The 24,413-nt window shown below is 35.5% G+C and overlaps 1 protein-coding gene across 11 annotated transcripts in view; it reads left to right on the top strand.

Annotated features, from left to right (window-relative positions):
• Window positions 1-24,413, top strand: part of LOC115449030 (protein N-terminal asparagine amidohydrolase) — a 127,684-nt gene that overhangs the window by 51,020 nt on the left and 52,251 nt on the right. For 3 of the 11 annotated variants that reach the window (XM_030176707.2, XM_030176704.2, XM_030176712.2), the window contains exon 1: window positions 10,449-10,592. The exons of 7 other annotated variants lie outside the window; for them this stretch is intronic. The gene's annotated coding sequence lies outside the window, so the exon portion shown is untranslated. Of the gene's footprint in view, window positions 1-10,448; window positions 10,593-24,413 lie in introns of those variants that run through there. One more of the 11 variants, XM_030176709.2, reaches the window with a different exon arrangement.

The following is a 24,413-nucleotide window of genomic DNA, read 5'->3' on the forward strand; positions in this document are numbered from 1 at the left end:
TACAAGGAAGTGGATCGTGTACCTAAAACTTACTTACGCTCGGCGCTCCGTAGATATCCTAGTTATTAACACGCTTTTATTATATATGTATTTATAGTGGCTCACGTAAGAGTGTCGCGTTCCGGGATTAACCCGTGTATATCCGGTTCCAAAAGGCCGGGATAATTGTGTCAACTGCTCATCAGTCGAAATTCTATTGAACTCCACTCCACTTACCATCAGGTGTTGAAGGGTCACTTTCCTGCGCACATATAAAAATAATCTGAATCGCCCTTCAACACAATGTCAATCTGTACTTTCAGCAATTTATTTTAACAAGTGAAACGGTCATGCCGTTTACAAACTGCCTCACACACACAATACGAGTTTCGTTGTTAACTTTCTCATAAGCGAGATTGGTGCTGATAAAAAGCTATTGGTGTCAGCTTCTAAGATTGTGCCGGCCGTACCTGAAAGTGCATGTATTGGTGCTATCTCGCAGACACGGGGCACAAGCTGAGCAAACAGTGTGATGATACAGTGCAAGCTATAAGCGGCCGAGTTTCTCGTTTTGTGGAGGGTGTTTTACAGTCAAATCAGACATCCAACCTTAAAAACATCGTATTAAGGTGAAAATTTGCATGGATTTTAGGAACTCCGTTGTCTATACTTATTATATAAAGCTGAAGAGTTTGTTTGTTTGAACGCGCTAATCTCAGAAACTACTGGTTTGAATTGAAAAATTATTTTAGTTTTGGATAGTCCATTTATCGAGGAAGGCTATAGGCTATGTAATAAACAATAATATGGAATACAATATGTAAAAAATCCGTACCGATTCCACATATGGTGCACAAAATATTCTGAACTTTTTACAATGTGACTGACATTGTATTACTGCATGCCCACAAGAATCCAAAGAACCAGTACTTTTGTTTGTCTGTCAAATCTAAAGTGTTACAATTTGAGATGCTTGGGAACAGCTCCTTGGCCGTCTTCTCTTTCAGCCTGACTACGCACTGATGACTCATTTGGCTAATATATTTTAATTGTATTGCTTATTTTAAAATTTTGCAAATTTTTATTATGATTAATAGTTTAGTTCAATTGGTAAAGCTATTTCCTAAACTTTCTATTCAAACAACATACTATGTTTAAGGATTCAATTTGCGAGTCATTGCGATTGAGTTATTATTTGAGATCAAGTCTTTTTATTCAATTACGTGACCTTTTTGGCATTTACTTCGGTTTACGAGAAATTGATCGATGGTGTTGTGATGTCTAATGTTTTAATTATGTATTTGCGGAATGAAATTTAAAGATGTTTTGATTTGTTTCCTTCAATTATTGAGCGGTTCTCGTGGCCTTGTCAGTGTGAAAGAATAGGAATAAAGTATTTCTCCGGTAAAACGTAATCTATGACGTTAATACCGGGCATGGTCTATCTGTCTAATTAATTAGTCTAAGCGGGATTTCCTCTAACAAACGTTCAAACATTAAAAAAAATATGTTTTAGTAGTAATTTAATTAAAATAAAGTATTAAATAAGCAACTCCTATAGATGATAAAACAATCACAGCTCCATGATTCTCTCTATTATTAGAGTTCAATCTATTTTGACAGTCTCCGGTCACTTTCCATTCAGTACGGTACCAACCCAAGGCGTACCAGCCAGGTTGCAGACAAATCTGCCACGCGATTCCATTATTTTTACCCCTATGCCATTTGACAGCCTCTATCCTCTCCCAACATGCGCCGCTGTCGCATTACCTTTCACCGTCTAGAGATATTGTCCGTGTAGCCGCGATCCCCACGGCTCATTACCATATACTGCGCCCGTGACAGCATCGCAATTAACTATCTGTTTATTGTTGTTGAATTATAAACGGCATTGCGTGACACCACTCCTGGGCACGGCCGGCGGGCTGACCACCGCACTGTAGGCTGATTTCTATAATGTGTTTAATGGTTTCTTGTTGCGAATGTAAACAAATATGTACCTTATTGTCATACGTTTATTGTTTAATGTAATTCTGATTATCTGGTTTAGACAAAGATATTAAACAGTATAGATAGACTGGACATCAGGATCAAAATTGTGTCCAAAAAGTTAGTACCAATTGATAAGTCGTTGTCTTATTTGAAATGTCCGTTTGACAAGATGTCACAGCGTCCTTAGATATTAATACAAGAATAATATATTTATAGTAAACTTACCCTCGGGTGCAGTGGAGTCACATTGACAGGCTCGTATGAAGAATGTGTAAATTCATGATAGTGTAATTATGTTACAGGTATGTACTGTATGACGGCCTCGGTGGCGTAGTTGTACTGCGTGCGCGGTACGACAGCGCTCTGAGGTCCTGGGTTCGAAACCTGGGTCGGGCAAAGTGATATTTGGGTTTTTCTGCTCAGTATCAGTCCGGCGTCTGGAATTTGTGCCCGATATGGCGATAGGCTCGCCCCTATCACATCATGGGACGGAACACTCTTGGCGAAAAGTGGGTGCCTTGGTTGCGCCTCTGAATACCCCTTCGGGGATAAATGCGTGATGTTGTGTGTGTGTGTGTGTGTGTGTGTGTGTGTATGTACTATAACAAAACATAGTTACAGCGAAGTTTTACTTACGAATTACAAAACAATCAAAAGGTCCCAAGAAAAAGGAATAATTTGTATAGTAAATGCATAATAATTTCTTATGTTCACGCGAATGTCCCCCCCGTGACCATGAAGGCTGCAGTCTTCGAAACGTCGAGAGAAAACTAAAATATAAAAAACCGCGATAGAATCCGAAAAGTATTTTAATTTCAATAGTAAATGCAAGTTTGTTTACACTTATGACACAAAGCTGTTGATTAACCTTTATATACTTCGGTGATTTACGTGCAAATGAAAGCGGTTGTGGGTTTAAGGGGGAAATTGTCTGATCTTTGTAATTACTTGATTGGGAACGGTGCGATTGTTGCATGGTCGATTTAATTGCGTATTAATATTATACAAACAAGTTATACCTATTGGAGTGTCTGTCTGTGATTTAGAAATAAAGGCATTTTTCGTAGCTCATTATTACGTGTAATTTTTTTTTTGTTTCTTTTGAATTATTCCCCATAAATAGTAGAAACACCGCTCAAGACCTGGCATTAAAAAAATATTGTTTGGTATTCTACTTCGCTCGCCATCCTAAGACATGAGATGTTAAGTCTTATTACGTCCATAGTTACACTGGCTACAATATCCTTCAAACCGGAACATAACAGAACCAGTAATTAATATTTGAACGTAACCAATAGCTAAATATGCGTTTCAATTTGTCGTATTTATGTAAATTTGATATTTTGTCCATGTTTGTTTACCCAAATATAAGACTTTAAGAGAATAATTGTGAATTTACACACTCAAAGCCACGAACAAATGTTTGTATATTATATGAGAAACTTGTCTTCGTGTACTGCAGCCTCTTCATGGCTGAACCAGTTATTTGTTAGAGACGTAAATAAACTCTGGAGCCGATGGGTAATTTTCATCTGTCAATGTCGGAAATATTGCGATTGGAGCATTATTTAAGTTATTACTTGATATTCTACTTACCACGTAAGATTAAGTAATGTATTATAGGTATCTACTTACCTCAAGGCTCAAACATGTAGGCATCGATATAATATAACACAGCTCGTTATGATAATTATTTATAGCATAATAAAAACGGTCTCTTAGTTAGTTTTTTACTGCGCAGCATAAAAACCTTTAAAAATCTATCAATCATACAAGACTTGTATGTGACAGGCGTCAGGCCGTCGTCGTATGCACCTGCAACATGCGCCCGCGCAACCGGTCATTACCGTTTAGTTAGGTGACTTTGATAAGGTTCCATCTGACTTATTCATTGTTCCTAACGATATTTTATTTTAGGTATTTATAGGCTCATTGTACTTTTACATGGATAAAAAACTATGAGAACTTAATAAGTCTGGACAAGTCTTACGTAACATTAAAATCATTATATTGTAACCTAATAAAAAAAAAAACATTATATTGAAATTAGTAGCTCTATAGTTGTTGATTAATAATTTGATGGTTGGCATAAATGCAAATATTACGTTTTCATTTGTAACTACATTGTCAATAATTTGGTTTTGTTAATACTCGCAGTAATCTCAATTAGTGTATATAATTACGAATATTCTGATATCTAAAAACATAATACGTTCGGTGATCTATAGAACCTTGTCATATTGATTTATCAGCGCCCGCGACGAACGTAAACAACTTATTAATAGCAAAAGTGCTCGTCAAAACGCTTCATTAATTAGTTTAATGCAAAGGTGAAATCTCGACACGTATCAAGAACGTCTGGACTTTGCGATTGCTTTATGAGTGAATTTTACGAGAATATTTAATCAACTACCTAGCTGGCGTAGTTGTACTGCATGCGCGGTACGGCAGCGCTCTGAGGTCTTGGGTTTGAATCCCGGGTCGGGCAGTGATATTAGGGGTTTTCTGCTTAGTGTCAGCTTGGAGTCTGGAATTTGTGCCTAATATGGCGATAGGCTCGCCCCCTATCACATCATGGGACGGAACACATTTGGCGAAAAGTGGGTGTCCCTGTTTGCGCCTCTGCATACCCTTCGGGAATAAACGCGTGATGATGTGCGTGTGTATGTGTCTATTTAATCAACAATGTGGTAAAGATAATAAAGTGAATTATGGTTAAAACTGTTATTACTTAAGTATGTTTGATTACAAGTAGAACAAGTAAAGTTTACGTATTCCTTTAAACTTTGTACAGTGTACATGTCGCAATTCGCATCTATTGGAATTTTAGTAACGCAGAGAAATAATGATACATCCAATCTTGGTTACCACATATTTCCCGCGAACTTGTATTACTACGTTTTATTTTAGCAATGATTTTGACTAACAAATGAAACATCGTCTTTGGTTTTGATTTTTTGTATTATTATGTGATTTGTATTTTGATTATTATGTAATTATTTTTATGTTTCTGTTATATTATCTATAGGATGTATGTATTACAGAATTTTTAAAAAGTTACCTATTTGTTTTATTATTGAATTTTTATCCGTTAAAATACCTCTTTACTTGATCTTTATACAGGGTCATTTTGACATTGATACTAAATGAAACCACATACTTATCTTCTTGAAAATAACATATAATAAGTTAATCGAACTGTAGATGTAAAAAAAGTGTAAATTCCGAACAAAATAAATATTAATAAAAAGTAACTTTAATGTTACACGCCCTAATACCACTACTATTACTCTAAGAGACTTCGTAGCGGCGGCAACATCACACTTTTAGTAGAAATACATTCGCACACATGCCGTAATGCCACTGTATCACAGTGATAAAAAAATATAAAAATTAAAACGGGATTTTTGCTGAAAATATTCGTTATTTATGGACAATTTCTGGTACAATGTTAGCAGAGCTAATGACAAATTAATTTATTAACGCAATCTCAAAATATCTATGTATACCGATTCGATTCGGCAATGTATTAAGTACTGGCCTAATTTCAAAGCTTTTCAGTCTTACCAGATATTATATAAAAAACAATCAATAATTGCGCATGACAAACAAATTTATATAACACAAACGAATATACCGATCAAACAATTGAACGAAATCATCGCGACCTCAGCATAGATCTCTTGCGCGTTGATCTTTTCACGTATAAAATCCTTTTGCTAAATCAAATGTCAATGTTTGTTGTAAAATGTTGTTTTGTAATGTCGTCTGTGTTGTGAAACGGCGCGGATCCGTCGGCCTCTCCATTGTTTGCTATTTAAATCATCCGATCAACTGATTATTTATATTCAACCTTTCACGATTGTGTTTTCACGTATTTTAGAATGAGTTTTGTGTTTTGAGTTTTCCAGTTTTCTCTTTAGTTCGGTTGCTTGTGTTCGTTATCCGTGAAGGATTTATTGATTTAATGATAACATTTATATAGAGATAAGTTTATCGTGCATTATTGTCTATATTGTTTGGCGTAAAGCCGATATCAGATTTAATAACTCCATCCAATAATATGAATCCAAAAGCCCAATAAAGACAGTCCATTTTCTAACCTACTTTATACCTCCCTTAAATGCACGTGTCTACAATTTTTCTGCTTGTCCAAGTAACAATTATCATTGTCCGCTGTCATTATCACTTACTATCGGATGAACCACGTCTACATTTTACTTATTGTTATAAAAAATACGTATAGTGGATATTTGTATGGGTGTTATCAATACTCGTTACTCAAATTCGTAACCCATCGTAACAATCGATTTTAATAATAATCGATAACTTAAAACATATAAATGAAAGCCCTATATCCAATAAAGCGTTATCGATATCTCGATGCGCACCCTTCGCCGATTGTCGAACGCACCGCGCGCGGTAAGTGCGAGTATGAGTTACGGTTTAATTAAGCGCGCTGTCTCACTGTATCACAATTACACACGGCGCGCTGGCCGCTGTCGACGGGTTAAAAGGAACGAATTACACCCGACACAGTTTCAAAATTGCACGCGTCAATGTGCAATGACAAATGATTTTAACACTCGCGTTTTATTATCCGACGTACGTATATTGATATGATTTGTTTATTTAAAACCGCGACTGCACTTAAAAACAATCTCAAGACTCTCATATTAATTTGTAAATGATTAAGCACTTATGACTGTTTAGTCGTCGATAATTTATTGGTTTGATCATTTAAGTGTTCGTAGATAGAATTGATTTTGAGATATTGCTTAATTAAGCGTGAGTTGGCATACGTTGCGTCCAATCTACATTATCTTGCGCCGAGAAATGTTGAGTAATGAATCATGTTAAGCTTGTAGTGTAATTAAATATTATTGCAAATAGAAATATATTATAAGTTTTCTAATTCTTCACGGCAATTGATTTTTAATATTGGTAATAATAATCCTTTGATATATGAGTGTGAGTTACGGCTTAATTAAATTCGCAGCACTGGGGAATGTTATTTCTGAAGATAAATAAAATTGTACGAAGCCATGATATTATTTTCTAATGAAAGGCCATAATATTAAATACTAGCTGTGCCTACAATTTCGCTTCCGTGGATTTAGGTTTATCTCTGGCTGTCATCCCCTCCCCTCCCATGCACCTTCCCAGAAAGCGCGACTGATATGTCCATCTGGTCTCCATTCACTCTTTTAGGTTACACAAAATTAGGCTTAATATTTTTGAGCTATTCTATTATGAATCTAACAACTGTTTTTGGCGTGATGCGCCAACGAATAAACTCAATTTGACAAACAGCCACAACTTTCAAAATTATTGTTGTTTTACGTTCTGTTAGCTATTCTTCACATTTTCATGTATTTTTTCCATGAATATTAAATATATAGATACAAAAAAATCTACGATTTCATTACATGTATATAGATTGTTATAAAACTTTAATTATAAAATAGTTTTATATATAATACAAAACAAGTGTAATAAAACCGTTTTTACAACACTAATGCGTTTGAAATAATCTCACCGTAATCTAACAGTGTTCAATATTCTATAGGTAAAAGATTATTGCATTTATGAGTTATGGGTTAATTAGGCCCGCGGCCTCACCAGCCGCGCGACATAAAACAAGCAGTGACAGGTTAAAAGGAACAAATTATTTTCGCCAAAGTATCAAGATTGTTCTGTGACGTAATGACAAGTGAAAAATTACACGTCGCTCGTTAACGAATTTACAAGGTGCGCTTGAGACAATAATTCCTCGACTCTCTTTGAAAAGGTGCCTGTTTGATTACTTTCGTGATTGGTCGATTTATGTGTTTGGTTATTAACACCGTGGTTAATTCCAAAGTAAACGGTGGCCTGTATTGGATTCGATTTTTGAATTTGTTTTATTTTTAATTTTCAGTTACATTTATTTTGTAAAGATGTGAAGTTTGTAAGGTAGAATCGTTTGTTGTAGCGATTTTAAAAAAACATTACGGCGATTGAAGTCTTTAGAAAAAGCTTTTATTTTTGTCCAGATACGGCTGTAGGTACTATTCTTTTGGGTTCTTTGTTTTTAAATTCAATATACGTTAATGAATGACTCAACTGCTCTGCGCAGTTACATAACTTTGCAAATTACTACGACGTTTATTATAACGCAAATTAAATTTGTGTGTGAGTCAGTTTCATTTGCGTTTTTCTTCTATACAAATAAATGGCGAGATAGGCAATTCATTAACCGGAAGTCTCATCTGCATACAAATACAAATACCGAAAATAGGACCAATCTTTGAATTATAATAAACTGTGGCATTGAATTACGCTCATGGCTCTAACAATTAGATGCTAAGTCCCGTAATATCTCATACACCGGCTACAATGACCAAACGCGAACATACACGCGCTTGCGCAACGATGAACCCTAGATGTAGTATATAAAAATAAATTCAGTTTTTTTCCAAGTATAAATTGTTCAACACAATGCGCAGAGCATAAGGTAAAACAAAATAAAAGGAACTCATGCCATCCGCATTCAGCAAACGCCAGATTAACTTCTAGCTATCCGTTTACGGCCCGACTAACAGTCCAAATTAACGGTGTAATTGCCAATTCTCCAAGCTTAATGATAAACTATTACTCGTTTACTAGCGAATATTTACATAATTAACTGTATAATTATTGTGAACGAGAACAAACGGACGATAGTATGAACTAAACCGCCCTTATTGTTATCGTAATAAAGACTACTCATAAACGAGCGGTTGAGATAAATCTTTGTGCACTGACGGAAGGGACGTTTGTTATTAAGACGTCAGCGAGAGTTATAGTTTTAACCGGCGCGGCGCGGCAATTGCGGCTAATGGCCTCCCGATGTTTATTTGAGTTTGTGGTGTTCGCGGCAAAAATCACGCCTTTACCTTTCAGCCGTGTTGCGTTTCTTTATGGATCTTGATTTAGTAATATTGTCTTAGTTTATTGCTGTTTTGCTAGTGAAACTATAACACTGTGTAATAAAAAGGCGTTTATTTTTTTATTTTTTTTTTAACGGGAACGGCAAACTGTGACCTCACTGCACCTGAGCATAAATGGAGTGGGATCCAATAGAATATCGTCTGACGAGAGATTACCTCTCGGCAGTCGACACAATTATGCTGGCTTGGTGGAACCGGATATATACAGGTTCATCCCGGAACGCGACACACTTACGTGTACCATTATGGCAGGTTTTAATACCTTGTGCACGGTGGTCGCTGTCCGGGCGGATATAAAATATATCCTACAACTAGCCATTGTATTTTTGAAGCTATTCGTAATCTAAAATCACTGATGATATTTCGGCCCCATGATACTTGTCTATACATAAATTGATTTATCTATCTTGATTTTAAACCCTTATCGCCTGCTTGTTAAATATATTCGTAAACTGAAAATATTTTACATACAAAATAAATTCAAGCAATATGTCTCGAATGGGCATTGCTATATTTCAAACAAACATTTCGTGATGACTGAATAATCTTAGAACTTTTTCGTGCAAGTTTTTTGTTACCGCGGTCTGTCAGACCCGTTGCAATGGTAAAGATAATGAAACGCTTTTTTTATTTAATCTCTGCATAATTTTTCATTACGTCCGCTTCATTTCACACGCCGTCTAGCCGCGTGTCGAGTAATTAGTCTGTCATTTGGATGTGTTCGAAAATATTATCTCTGGTCCGATCGACACGCGTCGCATATGAACGTTTAAAACTTATTGGTTAGCGGGTAATATGAAATCATTGTTCAGGAAAGAGATTTTTCCTATTTTCGTTTGCGGACTAAATTAAATTTGGCGAGAAAACAACGTGCTAGGGTACTGATATTTTGTTTTTCTTTTTTCAAAATTTACTGTGATATGGCTTTTTTAAAGTTTCTAGCAAAAACTGTTCCGTATCTCTATTTCCATGTTCTACTATTACCCCTTTATTTGACAAGGTTTGAATGGCGCAATATTTGCGTGCGAGCTGAAATTTCCACGCAAGATGTATTAATCTCCATTCATGCTGCCAATTGGACTGTATGGATATTTAACTATTACAGTGCTGTCATCCATGCTTAGTTCAGAAGCTGACAGTCGAATTTTTCTAAACTATTCTACATTGATCTGCTATAAACATATACTATTTAATTGATTTTAACCAAACCAAACATTTGTTACAGTATGAAGACAATATGTCATGAACACAGCTTAATGATCGTATCTGGGCTCTACCAAATACTGCATTTAGCCCACGTCTCGCAATTAATAAACTTTCGTCCTCGATGGAACAATTAAAACTCGGAACGGTTCCAGTCGATGCGTGACAGTGAGGCGTGTACGAATCCAGAGTGTTAACATGCGCATATATCACGGACATGATACACCTGCGAGGCCACGCCTCCGTGGCTTTGCACACCGCCGCGCACCCGCCGCCCGCCCGTGTCTTTCGCTACGCCATCATCAAGATCACCATTCAACGTTGAGCCGTCATCGGGAGCGGTCCTCGGTGCCGCACAGTTGAACGTTCCGTGTTTATAAACTGTGTTCTGTGTTGATAAATAACTTTGTGTTCGGTTTTTTCTTCAACTCACGTTTCGAGATAATTGTAAGTTCTTTTTTTAATATGTTTATCGTAATGTTGGCAGCGGTTTTCATTATTTTTTCTCAATATCAACGTTGTTTACTTTGATGTTATTTATGAGTTTGTTTGGAGCGTGTAATCGCATCGTGTGTTGAGTGATAAGCTTGTAATTGGAGCTTTTTGTCTTGTATTCGATATATTTAATGTCGAAAGATAGATAATAGACGCTTTATCACAGTGATAAGTCCGTTCGAAGCAACAGTTGATGTCGCGGGGTGAATTATTGAGACCCTGTTACAGTGATGTCGCTCTAACTTGTTGCTTATGTATGGGAGGAGTTTAGACATTTGGTACGCAAGCGCAAATCGTGATATTGCGCTAAATATCGTAAAGTTGCCGCCAAAGTTTGTAGGTGTTACTTTAGTTTGTGTAATATTTATTTCGAGTGACACATAAGGACGAGGCTTCTTATTCTATTTTGTTTATAAGAATTTAAATCAATGGTGAAGTTGTATTAGTTTTGTTATAGATTTTTATTCGTATATGATATATATATATTTGTATACTTATTTACGAGTTTATTATAATTGATACTAATAACATTAAAATAATAGAATGCGCCTGCGACGGGTGACTACTGTAAATTATGTTATTAAAAATTAGTAAAGTAAATGATTTTGTATGTAAAAGCTTTACACGTCTCTAGCAGATATGGAAATGAAATTTGTTTCTCCTATTAACTTGGCACGTTTGTTGTAAACTGTTGCTAAATTAGCCACATCATCTTTACATCAAAATTGCCATTCCACAGATTTGACTGTTCAGTGACCATTCGCGGTACAGGCTGTGCGGTTGGAATTTGATCTTGAAAAAAGTTGGAAAATTACGCAAATACTTTTAAGTCGGTCCTAAACTTCGTCGAATTCGTAATCGTAATTTACCATGAGCTTTCAGTAAGCTCAGGTAAGTTCCACAAATAACCAACCTGAAATAAATATTTGTCGATTGGTAAAATTAATTGCTGCGTAAATGGAAAGTTGCAGAGTTTTGCTGAATCTTATTTTGTCTATAATTATAAATAGGTTCTATTGGGTACTGCTGTCAAGTACAAGAAAGATGTTAAATGACAATGTTTCTATAACATTCCGTATGGTCAACGGGACCTTCCCATTCTTAGTCTTTTCAGATCCTAACATATCATAAAACAAAGTCCCCAGGTCGCGTCTGTCTATCAGTATGAACGGGATAAACTCAAAAACTACCGAACGGATCTCGATGCAATTTGGCATAGTGATAGTTTGAGACTTTGGGAAGGACTCAAGCCAGTTTTTGTCCCGGTAAAACATATAGCGAAACATTTATCATGGAAAAGTTAGTTTATAAGAATACAACTCAGACCGATGTTTTCATTTAACTCGTGTGACGTAACGCGTTTTCAAAAGGTATCGAACTTGAAACAACGTCCGAGAAAGCCCTCGAGCGAAATCTCTACTGCACCTTGTGCGATATAATACCGTGAAATATTTATAGAAATCCGAACAGGTGATAAATGAACGGAATCATTCGATCGGACGCGCTTATAATTTTTTTTATAACCATTTCATTAATGTAATTTGTATGCTATCGTTTTATAATGGTTATATATTGTGTTATGTGACAATTTGAATATTTTAAATACATAATCGCAGACACATATTATGGTTTTGCAAATAAATTGATATATTTTGTGTTCTTAAAGCGTTAAATAAATCTTTTATGGGACTTTTATTAATTCTTTAAGTGTTGTAACTGTAATTGGTGAGCTTTATGGAGGTTTTAAATATGTTAGTTATATTATATTACTAGCGACCCGTTCCGGTTTATCTTCGGTAGCAGAACTCGATGGCCACAAATTTCACCGTAACATATTGCTCGCGGTTACAACCGAGAAAAAATATTTTTCAGGATAAAAGTTCCGCTTTGTATTTTACCGGAACAAAGTCTATGTCTTTCCCTAGGTTTTAAAATATTTACATACCAAATTCTATCAAAATCCGTCCAGTAGTTTTCGAGTTTATCGTGTTCAGACAGAGAGGTAGACAAATGAGGCGAAGGACTTTGTTTTATAATATGTAAGAAGGATATTTCTCTATTATTTATTATAGTTTACTTAAACGTATATTTGAGCAGTATCGTGGATGTTGCACTGACCATGCAATCGTGAGATTTGCGAAAGGTTTTTCCCCGGCAATATCCGGAGTTTTTGTCCATACCCAAATAGAGCAACAAAAACACCACGCAAAAATCTAAAATGTAACTCGTCAATTGTTCGAACCAAAAATATCTATCGATATCTATATTGATTCTTCTTATAACATATGGTTATTGGAAGAGATAAGTCATTGGAGAAGGCGTTGTCTACTAACTACTGTTTCACTGAAACTGTTATAGCGAAACGGTTTTCGCATTTCGTGCTTTCACCATAAAGATTACTGGAAGACTTTTTGAAGTGATTTCTCTTTCCAGCCCTCATTCCTTAAGGTTCAGTAAAGTAACTGCAATTTTCCTGACATTGTGGTTCGTAATGAGCGATGGTAAACTTTACCATGAAGGGACACGCTGAGTAGCTGTTATGTTCTATGGAACATTATATGGTATATGGAATTATAAAGTAGGGCACGTGATATATGTTAGAACGCATCCTCATGTGGTGACAACTTACCATCAAAGCGTCCTCCTTACCAGTTGTCAGTTGGTATAAAACCAACACCAAACTAGTCACCAGTTAATATTGGTGAACTAAGGCCTAATCTCTCCCAGTAGTAGGGGAGGCCCGTGCCAGCAGTTGGACGGTATATAATACAGGGCTGATATTATTATTTAAAAAATATATAGTAAACAATTTTCCGTATAGTTTGTGTGCAGTTATTACAGCGGCCGTGTGATGTGCCAAATGATATAAATCGTGGTAACTGTGACAACGCGTTACGTTGCCAGAATACAACATTGTTTGTAATATACCCACAGCGTTATTAAATATATGCTCATGTCGCGTATGGCAGTGTTTTTTCATTCCCAAAGTTTGATCACGTTATCAATTGTTTTGGTGGTGGGTGTTGCGTTGTCAGGAATGTTACTCGTACATTGAATAATATATAAAAAAGTTTAAGATAAACCTATGATAAATGCGATTAGATAGAATGCTGTCGATCAATAAGATCTATTTAAAAAACATCCTGTTTTGTCACGTTTATAGTATTCCACATTGTAAGAATTAACCATCAATAGATATAATAAATTCATAGATTATTCGAATCTGTATATTACATACAAGGTTTTGCTCGCGGCTAAAAGTACCGCTTCATAGTTTCCAGGGTTAAAAAGGAGCATACTATGTTCTTCCCAGGGTTGCAAACTATCTCCATACAAAATTTTATTAAACCCTGTTGTATAGTTTTGAGGTTATCGCGTTCAGACAGGCAGACAGATGTGGCGAGGGACATCGTTTTAAAATTATTTATTAGAGCTTTTGAAGAGGATCAATTTCGCCATACTTTACGATTGTTGCATTTTAATTGGTTACGGACCGCACGTAACACAAGCTTATAAAAGGAATAAATTTTCCCCGTTTTGCAACATTTTTCGCGGATGTTCCGCTCTTATTGGTCGAGCGTGATATTGTATAGCCTCCCTCGATAAACAGGCTATCAAACACTAAAATAATTTTGCTATTTGAACCAATAGTTCCTGAGATCAGCGCATTGTAAGAAACTCTTCAGCTTTATATAATAGTATATAGATATATTTTTAGAAAAAAAAATTGGTACACGCGAGGTATAGGTTAACAGATAACAGAACGTAAAACAATCTCAAAATAAAATTACTTAATTCTCCACAATCAAGTCGAAAGCAGACGCGGTCGCCACCTAGTCAGGTGTATAATTTAGACAAATTACATCTTATAAACGCGCAACACGGACAAATGCGTTTTGAAAGTGAATTTGAAAAAATAACAAACGCCATACATTTATTTCTTCGGCGAGTTAATATATCTTGTAAAAATTTGCTGTCGTAGCGAATATTCACGTCCAAATGAAATATGTGTCGACACTCATCTTTCAATGTGTGTTTTAGATGTATCATGTTCACGATATTTTTGTGGTTATTTCGGTTGTGGTATTTGAGATGGTGTTATGGTGATTTTTATTATTTCCACGCTATATTTTGAATTAGATTTTATGTCTTCGCAAAATTTAAAATCTTCTATAGTATGACTTCTATAATTTGTTCATAATATAGTAGATTGTAAAGATGTAACGTAGATATATTGTCAAAAAAGTTTATTTAGATATTGATATGAAACTATTTTAATGATTTTATTGTAGCTTTTTATATTATTATTTTCTTCCGACGTTTCGAAGACTTAGAAATGACAATAAGTCACGGAGGGGACTGAGGTGAGGTGTGAAACGTCGGGATAAAATAATAATTTAAAAACCACTATAAAATCTGTAAAATAGTTTTAATTTCAATGCCTAACATTCGCGTAAACATAGGAAGTCATTACATTTATTTAAGCTAGAATTTAGACAATATAACTGTCATAAGTTAAAGAACATAACATTACAATATCATTTGTGAGAAATATTTAAGCCGCATTCCGGGTCGAGTTCAACAATATGCATTGGTCCAAGGATCAAAGCGCGCCGGGTACTTGAAAATTAGATTATTATATGAACATTAGCGAGAAACAGATCAATATATATGTCCGTTATCAAACTGTTTATCTAAGCGTGGCGCGATTTGGTTATCATAGTTCGCGCTCTCCCTTAGCTCTGTTAGTAACACGTATTTGTAAATAATATCAGATAATTTATGTATCTCTATATATACGTATGTCGTAGTCATAGTTATCCATCGCCTATATTCAATAAAGTGAGTAGCATCAGCATGCGGTCGTTAGAATTTAAATAATCGGCTCCATATAATCGTCTAGAAACATAATTTATACATTTTATATATTTCAAATATTCATAATGATATGTGCCACGCTCGGTATACGAATTGCGGAATATATGAGTTTGAAGTCAACATTTATAAGTATGCTGAAATGACATCTGATTACCATTGTTAAACAACTACCGATTTACAGCTATTTTCAAAAAACGATCCCAATCTTAATATTCAATCCGATTCCGAGAATGAACCAATCAAAATAACTCATTTGTAACCACATCAAAAACGCTTTGTTCTGATTGGTCCATTTTTGAGATAGATCAAAAAAGCTATTCGTTTATTTAAAATATCGTTTAGGAAGCTAATTATCGACCTCACCTATGTGTTTTAGCAATCCATGTCTCGTGGTATCTGAATCTTACTCCCTTCTAATTTTATCGTATTGTCTACATCTGTGTGGCGGAGGCACAACAAATCTGACTACGTCCGAGACATCCTTTGAAAATTTATTAACTTTAATTACCACCTTATACGTTGAATTAATGGAAAACGTTTAATTTACTAAGTTTTGTCGGTATATGAGTATAAATAGGTGCATTGCAAATTGTCTTTTTGAAAATCGGTCTTGTAGTCATGAGTCATACACAGATGTTCTTTTGAAGCCAGTTTCTGAACGCCAAATTTCTTAGAACAGTTTGGGTAAGACAAAAGAGACATCTTGTATGATGATTGTTTGATTTTAGTACAATACAAAATACCGTCTAAATAATACAGTCGTCGAGACACAATTCTGCGTCTGAATGTCTGCGTCAATAATGACCTAACACAAATTCACAATTAAAAAATAATGTTAATTAAATCTTCGAATTAGAGACCGGTTCAGTCAACGGCACTGGGCCTCGCATGTCTCCCAGTGTTTAACCCTTCGGTTAATAGTCCTAACGTGACTGCGTACGCGCCGATCTTGAATGTTAATCTCAGATACCTTTAAACTTCAACACATTTAATGTTGCTGATTCTATACCATTTCCTGCTTTTATGGGCACAGTTTAGACGGTAACATTGTGTGGTGTATCGAATTGATATTATGTTTGTAGCTCGCGGCTAATTTCTAGATGATAAATGTTTGCTAGATAATTTTCTTGTTAAATTATAAATTGATGTTGTATTAGAATCTTTCAGATGATGGAATGTTCACGTACGTTTAACATAAAAATGGATTATGACACGTGCAAACCGCTCACTTTATGGGAAGTGACGTACGATCTTATATAATGAGTGGTAACATCATCAGAACTGAAGTACACAGTTCTATATGGCGTTGCTTTGAGCTTGTCACCCTGAAACCTTGATATGTCTCATAATGCCCAGTAATTACGGTGGTATAATGAAACTTTAGAAATGAGCTATGAGGAACTATAGAATGAAAGTTCACGATATCAGCTTGGTACACAAATAGTTAATTAATAATGATTACCTATAAGTGGCGAAGGATGATTTTTTTCGAATGGGAAGAGGACACAACCTATAGGTACTAATAATATGCATAAATGCGGTCTACAAATCGTTCTAATGATATTTAGATTCAAAATCAATTCTACATAAATGGAGGCCAACAGGAATCGTGTTATGTGTGGACATACATACACGTGGACCCTTCGCCGCTGATACCGATAACGAATTGTTAAAGTAATACGAAATACTGCAAAAATAAAATAGGTAGCGAATTGTAACGAATAAGAAAAACGTGCCTCCCTGACCTTACACAGCGGAATAAATGTAGGTTGGTCACGAATCTGTATGAAACTTGTATCAGGACATCAAAACTTTCCTTTCGATTATTCGATAGCGCCGAGAAATTGAAACAATGTTACAAGTTGTATTTCAAAATTAATACGTGATTTACTGATATTTATTTTGTTCGAAATGTATGTAATTGATGATGAAATTTGCCAGATTGTTCGTGTTTGGAAAATCTAGCTGTAATTAAAAATATCTTTTATGGTCCCTTGCCAGTATTTGGCACAAAATCTTTGTGATCATAGTAATGTTTTAAGGCTATTCAAATAAAACTTTTATGTGGTTATATATAGTGAATAAATTATATTAATGAATTGAATAAACATTATGAATGATTGGTAATGTTAGTCTTACACATAATGTTTTCTATTTGTGTTTCATAATTTCTCTATTCAACAATCTTAAAATATGCTAATGCACGCGACGGACTTGCGAAGTAGCCATTAACACGTTCAAATCTATTCATTTTTTTTTACATGTTACGAATGTATTTATAAATATTCTAATAGAGCATTAAAAATATACGAGTGCATTTCTATTTTAATAAGATCTAATAAATATGATGATTATATTTGGTCACGTGGCATTGGTATTACGACTAACCGGTATTCTAATAATGAAGGAAACTTCTTTTTTCATCTTATTTAAATTCTTAAACATATAAATGTTTTGCTCTATCAGTACTTATTTCAGTACTAAAATAACCAACAGTATCTTATGAAAGCGATTTAATTGATAAATATATTTTATGCAAGATTCAGTATTGATAGGTGTAAGTCCTACGTGGTATGTTTTTGTTTACTAGATTTGCTTGCAACTTTGTATTTGAGGATTACATAAATTTCTTCCCGTAGCATCACAATATATAACTTTTTTTTGTCTGATATGAAACCAAGCTTATACTCTGATCTCAATTATACTCTGTCCATATTTGAAAATTACATGATCTGTCCAGTAGTTTCGAGGATGTGCCCTAACAAATAAACAAATGGAAAATCATTCTTAAAATCGCTGTTTCGTATTCTACTCTTCTTTATTATTTAGTACCTTTCTTTTAATTTAAATACATATCGGCTTCTAATGTTTTATTATATGTATATATAGATAGATATAAGATAGATGGCGTGGCTCTTAACTCAACAGCGATCTTATCGTCTCGTCATCCTGTAATTATATAAAGACTTCGGATTATCAAATCAGAACCTTCATGCAACACGTTTACTTTCATCAATCGTCCGTAACGTTATAATTAAAATCTTAATAACAGATATAAAGTTTTCAATAGGAACGTACCATTTGCTCGTATGATATAATCGATTTACAGACCGCGCCCGTGCCGACGGGAAGTCTTCAATTATAATTACAAGAACTGTACTCTCGTTCGTGTATGAATGTGCCTTTTTGTTCCTCTGGCCGTATGAGTAATTTCCGGCTGTGGACATCTGCTGCGAATCTTGTTATTAATTCAAATGTTCTTGGATACGTTAGATTGGAAAGGTTTGTAACAATGGTGTCGATAGGTCACATATTCATTTAATACTTGTATGGTGTAGAAAAGATTTTAGAATCCAAAGGTTGATAATGTCGAATATTGATATGCCTGAAAAAGTTTTGCGTAGTAAATAAGCAATAAATTGGAGTTAATGCTGAGCATATGAACGACATTATAATTACCAATAATTATTTATTATACAATATATGACGGTAGGATCAAGTGTTACCATATACTTATGATACTAACCTGAACGAAATAAAAGTAAATATATTACGCGTCAATTTTCTCATGAATACATGTATTAATGATTCAGTCATTTTACACTTTATCTTATTAAACCGTCATGTTCAAAAGAAATAAAACGATGTCTTTCCTTCGCTTTAAAAAAAAGCACATTTATCATATGTTTTGATATGGTAAACGTGTTTATTTGCATTTAGAATATCCCGCGTTTGGATTAGCATACGTTCTTATTGAATTATTGGCGCCACGTGTTATGGAATGCGATGAGACAGGTCCGGTTTTGTGTGATGAATTTTTATGCAATAGTGACGTGGATTTGTGCATCTGTACGCTCGATTGTGTATCTTTTAACATAGAGATTAGAGCCCACTTTTTTCAATCAATCATTTTGTAAATGTTAAATATTATAAAAGAACCGTAACATTACGTGAATTAGTGCTATGACACTAATATATAAAACAGTAATATAAAACAGTAAAAGTGTTTATTTTAACATTACTTGAACTAAGGACTTGTTTAATGCTTTCTGGAGTTAAGTACGATTACATTTTATAGGTGTGCAAGAAAATCGGTTGCTTGTGATTATGAACAATATTTGAACCGTAATATTTAGCTATATCGCTAGTATTTTTATATAATGTATGAGATTATCTGTATCTATTCAACCGAAGACGTTAAAAACTCCATAAGTTTCGCTAACGATATCAATGATTTTATTGTGCGTAAGTTATTTAAGTTTATGAGGCACACATCAGTCCCATCTCGGCACAAGATTTATATCAATAGGCGCCATTCATTCGTCTCCAACGATGCACCATCCATCTCCGGCTCGCATTGAATTATGTAAATGGTATTTACGAAATGATCAATATAATTTTATTCGTGCGATTTATCTATACTGTTACCGAATTTGATTTATCGCCATGCCGTTTGTGTATGACGTACCGAGGCGGCTCTTTGCAAGTCACTCGGCTGACAGCCGATGGATGTCTAGATGAAGACTGTTCCTTATTGCTGTCGTTTGTTCTTGAATTTATTGGACACGAAGTAACGGTGGCCGCCGGTGCAACCGACCAATATATTGTGCAGTGAAATGGCATCCTCGTGGACCTGTTGACTTTCGTAAATGTAATAATTTATGTTACGAATGTGAAGCAATCGTGGGACCAGATATTATTTGGTTGTGCAATTGAATTTTGTTTCATTACAGTTTGTTCGTAAATGTCGCTCGTTAATATCGATTTTATTGATATATACATTTAATGCTATGATTAAACATTTTCTTATGAATTGATTCATTTCGTATTTTAATTGATTATTTGGATTTTAAATTGTTTCATATTGGAAACATGCTTAAGTTGTAATCATGGTGTACTACTAAGGTGGATTGCGTAAAAGAACATCAAGGATTTGTGCCAGCCAAGATTCATAATGACAAAAAATGTCATTACGAAGGCATCTCCAGCAATACACTCCAGTACCTTAATGATGAAGATGATAAAAACAAATGCGTTTTGAAAATATTTCAAAAATAGAATCACAACTAACGATATGATTTTGAATACTTCTTATCAGTGGCGAAAGGTGAAATTTTCTGAAAGAGAACCCGACACAACATATAGATACTAATATGCATGAATGTGATCTGAAAGTCGTTCTAATGGCAATTAGATTCGAAATAAATTCTACATAAAGGAAAGCCGGCAAGAATCGCGTTATATGGACCCTTCGCTTTTTAAATCCTTATCAACTGTGATCTCGTACTCTTAGTATCTCAATAATCGTATGTATTAGATATGCATTTGTATTCCATATAAAGTTTACTTTCATATTCAAATGTGTGTTTCTGAGAAATACATTTCCTTTAACTCATTGTGTATCAATGTTGGTGGTCGTGTTGTTTACCGCGTTTATAGTGATTCTGTTTTGAGAACGTCGTTAGTGTTTGTTTATTTTTGAGGATAAACCATTTTGAGTATGTTTATGTAGCGTTCATGTTTGGTGGGTTTGCGGGTATTGTATATTTATGTTACTTGTGTTTAAAGTTTGGCTGCTGTTTGGAATAATGTTTCTCATTTTGGTGCCTAGTATTTAGGCATGTGCGTAATGTCCTTTTTTCTTTTTATATACTTGACTTGGATTAACTCCATTAGGTTCAAATTATTTGATCAAGGTAAGCAAATAGTTTAGATTTTTTGGACAAAGTGGAACGTGTTACATATGAGGAATAATATACGAGGTTTAAGTTGGTTGGTTTTTATTCATCGTATCGGCAATACAATAACAATACTCATGAATGTAAAAATAAAGAACAATTCCAAGCAAATCTACCCCGAGATTCATGTATCACGAGACAGATAAAGCATTGAATGTGCACTAACTAGTGGTGGCGGTGTTATTTATGACGTCCGATAGCATCGGCACGGACTTGTCAATCACAGCTCACGGCTCGGTGCGGGCACACGTCGGAATAACCGGGCTTGCGCGGCGAGCGAGCTGTCTGACACATCGTGTGTGCTTCTTAGGTGTTGCGCACGTTAATGACTTATTGTAGTAAAATTATCATGAAATATTTGTGGAGTACAAAAGAAAAGCGACGATAGCCTAGTTGGTTGGGAAACGGACTGCCGAGACGAATGTCCCTTGGCTTTTGAACCTGCGGGCCCAAATGCTAAGGGAACCCATTTCTTTCTTCTCCAAATTATTTATGTATTATTCGTGTATTATCACCTGCTTTAAATGGAAACACCTTAACCTTATGTGCGATGTACGGACTTGTCATTCAAAATTGACGGCTCGTAGTACAGCCATACGGTTACGCTGAAGCTACGCGATAGACGAACGGTTTGAGGATGCGTCTGCAATCGAGACTGATGCACATTAACGATTTTTCCTTTATGCTCCAATTGGTGTAATATTAACTAAAACTTTTACGTATTATAAGATTAGTTGAGTGAAACAGAGATGAGTCTTATAATTGCATAAAATTACAAAATGTTGACCTAGGTGTTTTCTGTCCTTTTTTGTTTTAAAAAGCATGAGTAATATACAGTAACGCATCTCCTTTCCGAAGACCCAAAATACTCCCTCTTCTCATTCAATATTTCTTACCTTAACTCTAACAGCTCATCTATGACCCTTCTAAAATTGCGAGTGTATACTAAACATCAGGTAACCTTCCGCGTTTACGGTTTATGCTATAAAACAAATAAAAAATATAGTAGTACTACTTGGTAAAGAGAAATCAGCCATACAACTAAAAGTCGACAACGTGCGATAGTCCGATACGGTGCTGGTTGAATTGTTGATGCGGTGTGCGTGCCGTCCGATCTTCCACGGCCATCCATCATTGAGAGCGGGCGCGTAACGAGCCTTTATTCGAGGGAAGCTGGATGCGCATGCGACTGTTTTTACACTCTCTCGCCAGTCCGTGTCGGCTGCGCGGTCTGCTGTGCTTTTATTGATGGATCACGAGTATAATAATATATTTTAATCTTAGAGGTCTTTGTACTAGAGTTTTGTTGTTTGTTTGTTTGTTGGTTTTGTTGTGTAAAAGGTAGTTTGTATTGATTTGGTTTTGATTTGTGGATTTTATGCCGTCATAAGGAAGTTCAGTTTATAATTACATGTTTAGACGTTTAATTCTGGTGGTAGGTCCTAATATGTGAAAGTATTACTGGGTAGGTACCACTGCAATGTCTATTTCTGCCGCCAAGCAGCAGTGTGTAGTCACTGTTGTGTTCCGGTTTGAAGGACATTGTAGCCTGTGTAACTACTGGACATAATAAGACTTAACATCTCATATGTCAGGATGGCGGGGCAGTGAAATACCAAACAATTCTTTGTAATTCAAGGTTTTGGATGGTGTTTTAATTGTTACGGGCGACGGCCCGTGCTTGTTGGTATCGCTTACCAACAAGCTCGTCTCGTCATTTAAAGCAATAAAAAAAACATTAATTACCATACAGTTTTGTTTCATTTTTTATCGCATTTTAGTATTTTTTTGGAAGCTCTCATAGCTTGTTATATGCGGTAGTAGAATTTTAATATATTTTTTTATTTATATCAAGACGGTACACGTATTCTAAAATTACACACATTATCGTACCACATGTCTCAAATTAGACGCTCTTTTTTGCATTTCCGAGAGGTGTACCTCGAAAGCTCCGTTGGCCGGCTATCAGATAGTCGCGGCGCGCATAATTGAATAGCTAATGCAGGCCCCCGCGGTAACAGGCCGGTGGGACCTAACGATCAGATTGTATCGCAACAGTGACGTTTCAATACAACGTGGATCAATCGACGGTGGTGTTTGACGTATGAAAGTATCGGCGGTTCGTTCGGCCCGCTGGTGTGTGTTATCGCTGATCTTACCACCCACCACGGTGTGACGCTACTGCATGACGTACTGTGAATGACAGTATTGTGACGTTAATTGACTGTTAATTGTTTTTTTTGTACGTTCACGGCAGTGATCCCACTGCACCTGATGGTTAGTGGAATGCAGTGTAACAGAATGTCGATTGAAGGGATGATTACCTCTCGTTAGTCGACACAATTATGCTGGCCTCTTGGAACTGGATGTACGCTGACTGATTTCGGAAAACGACACACTTACGTGGGCCACTATGGCGCGTTTCAAGTGCTTGGGTACGTTGGTCCTTATATGGGCGGATGTACACTATATCCTACTACCAGCAAAATTTTAATTCCGGGATGGAATTTTGTTTGTGAATCTTTGGTCGTGTCCTGTATATTATACACTTAAAATCTTAAGAGGGTGAAGGTGGATTATCACGCAGCGCTTTATTTAAAGCTCTGTATGGTTTTGCTACTAATTATTTGGCGTTTGTATTGCTTGCCAACAGGCGAGCGGCATCTCGTCTAGGCATTAAATTTAAAAAAATAAAAAACTGATTAAACTTGATTGTTATAAGCGTGGAATTAAAAAAAGAATTCGGTAAAATTAAATAGAAAGGACACTAGTCGCAGTCGCCTTGTCGGCCTTCAAAGTAAAAATAGAATACATAATATGCTCTGTCTAGTCGAAAAGCGAATGAGTCATAGTGATGTGCATTTCACCAAACATCTCGGTTACGATTCTGTCTTTGGGTCAAATGTTTGTGTATTTGACAATGAGCCTCAAATGTAGGTGATGAGATGAAAGATCTTTTATGTCTTAAATTAAAAAAAAAAATTGAACGGTATTAACTGGTGAACAAGGAGCCGCTCAAGTGTTACGTAACGTAATTTGACGACGAGGTGAGTCTCGTAAGACGTTACGATACGTAACATGGGAGGGGGGCGGGGTGTTAAAAAAATCTTCAAAAATTGCGTTATGTAATACTTGAACTCCTAAGCTGTTTTTATGC

This window comes from Manduca sexta, chromosome 15 (genome assembly GCF_014839805.1).
Source record: "Manduca sexta isolate Smith_Timp_Sample1 chromosome 15, JHU_Msex_v1.0, whole genome shotgun sequence".
In the NCBI taxonomy this organism is placed as follows: domain Eukaryota; kingdom Metazoa; phylum Arthropoda; class Insecta; order Lepidoptera; family Sphingidae; genus Manduca; species Manduca sexta.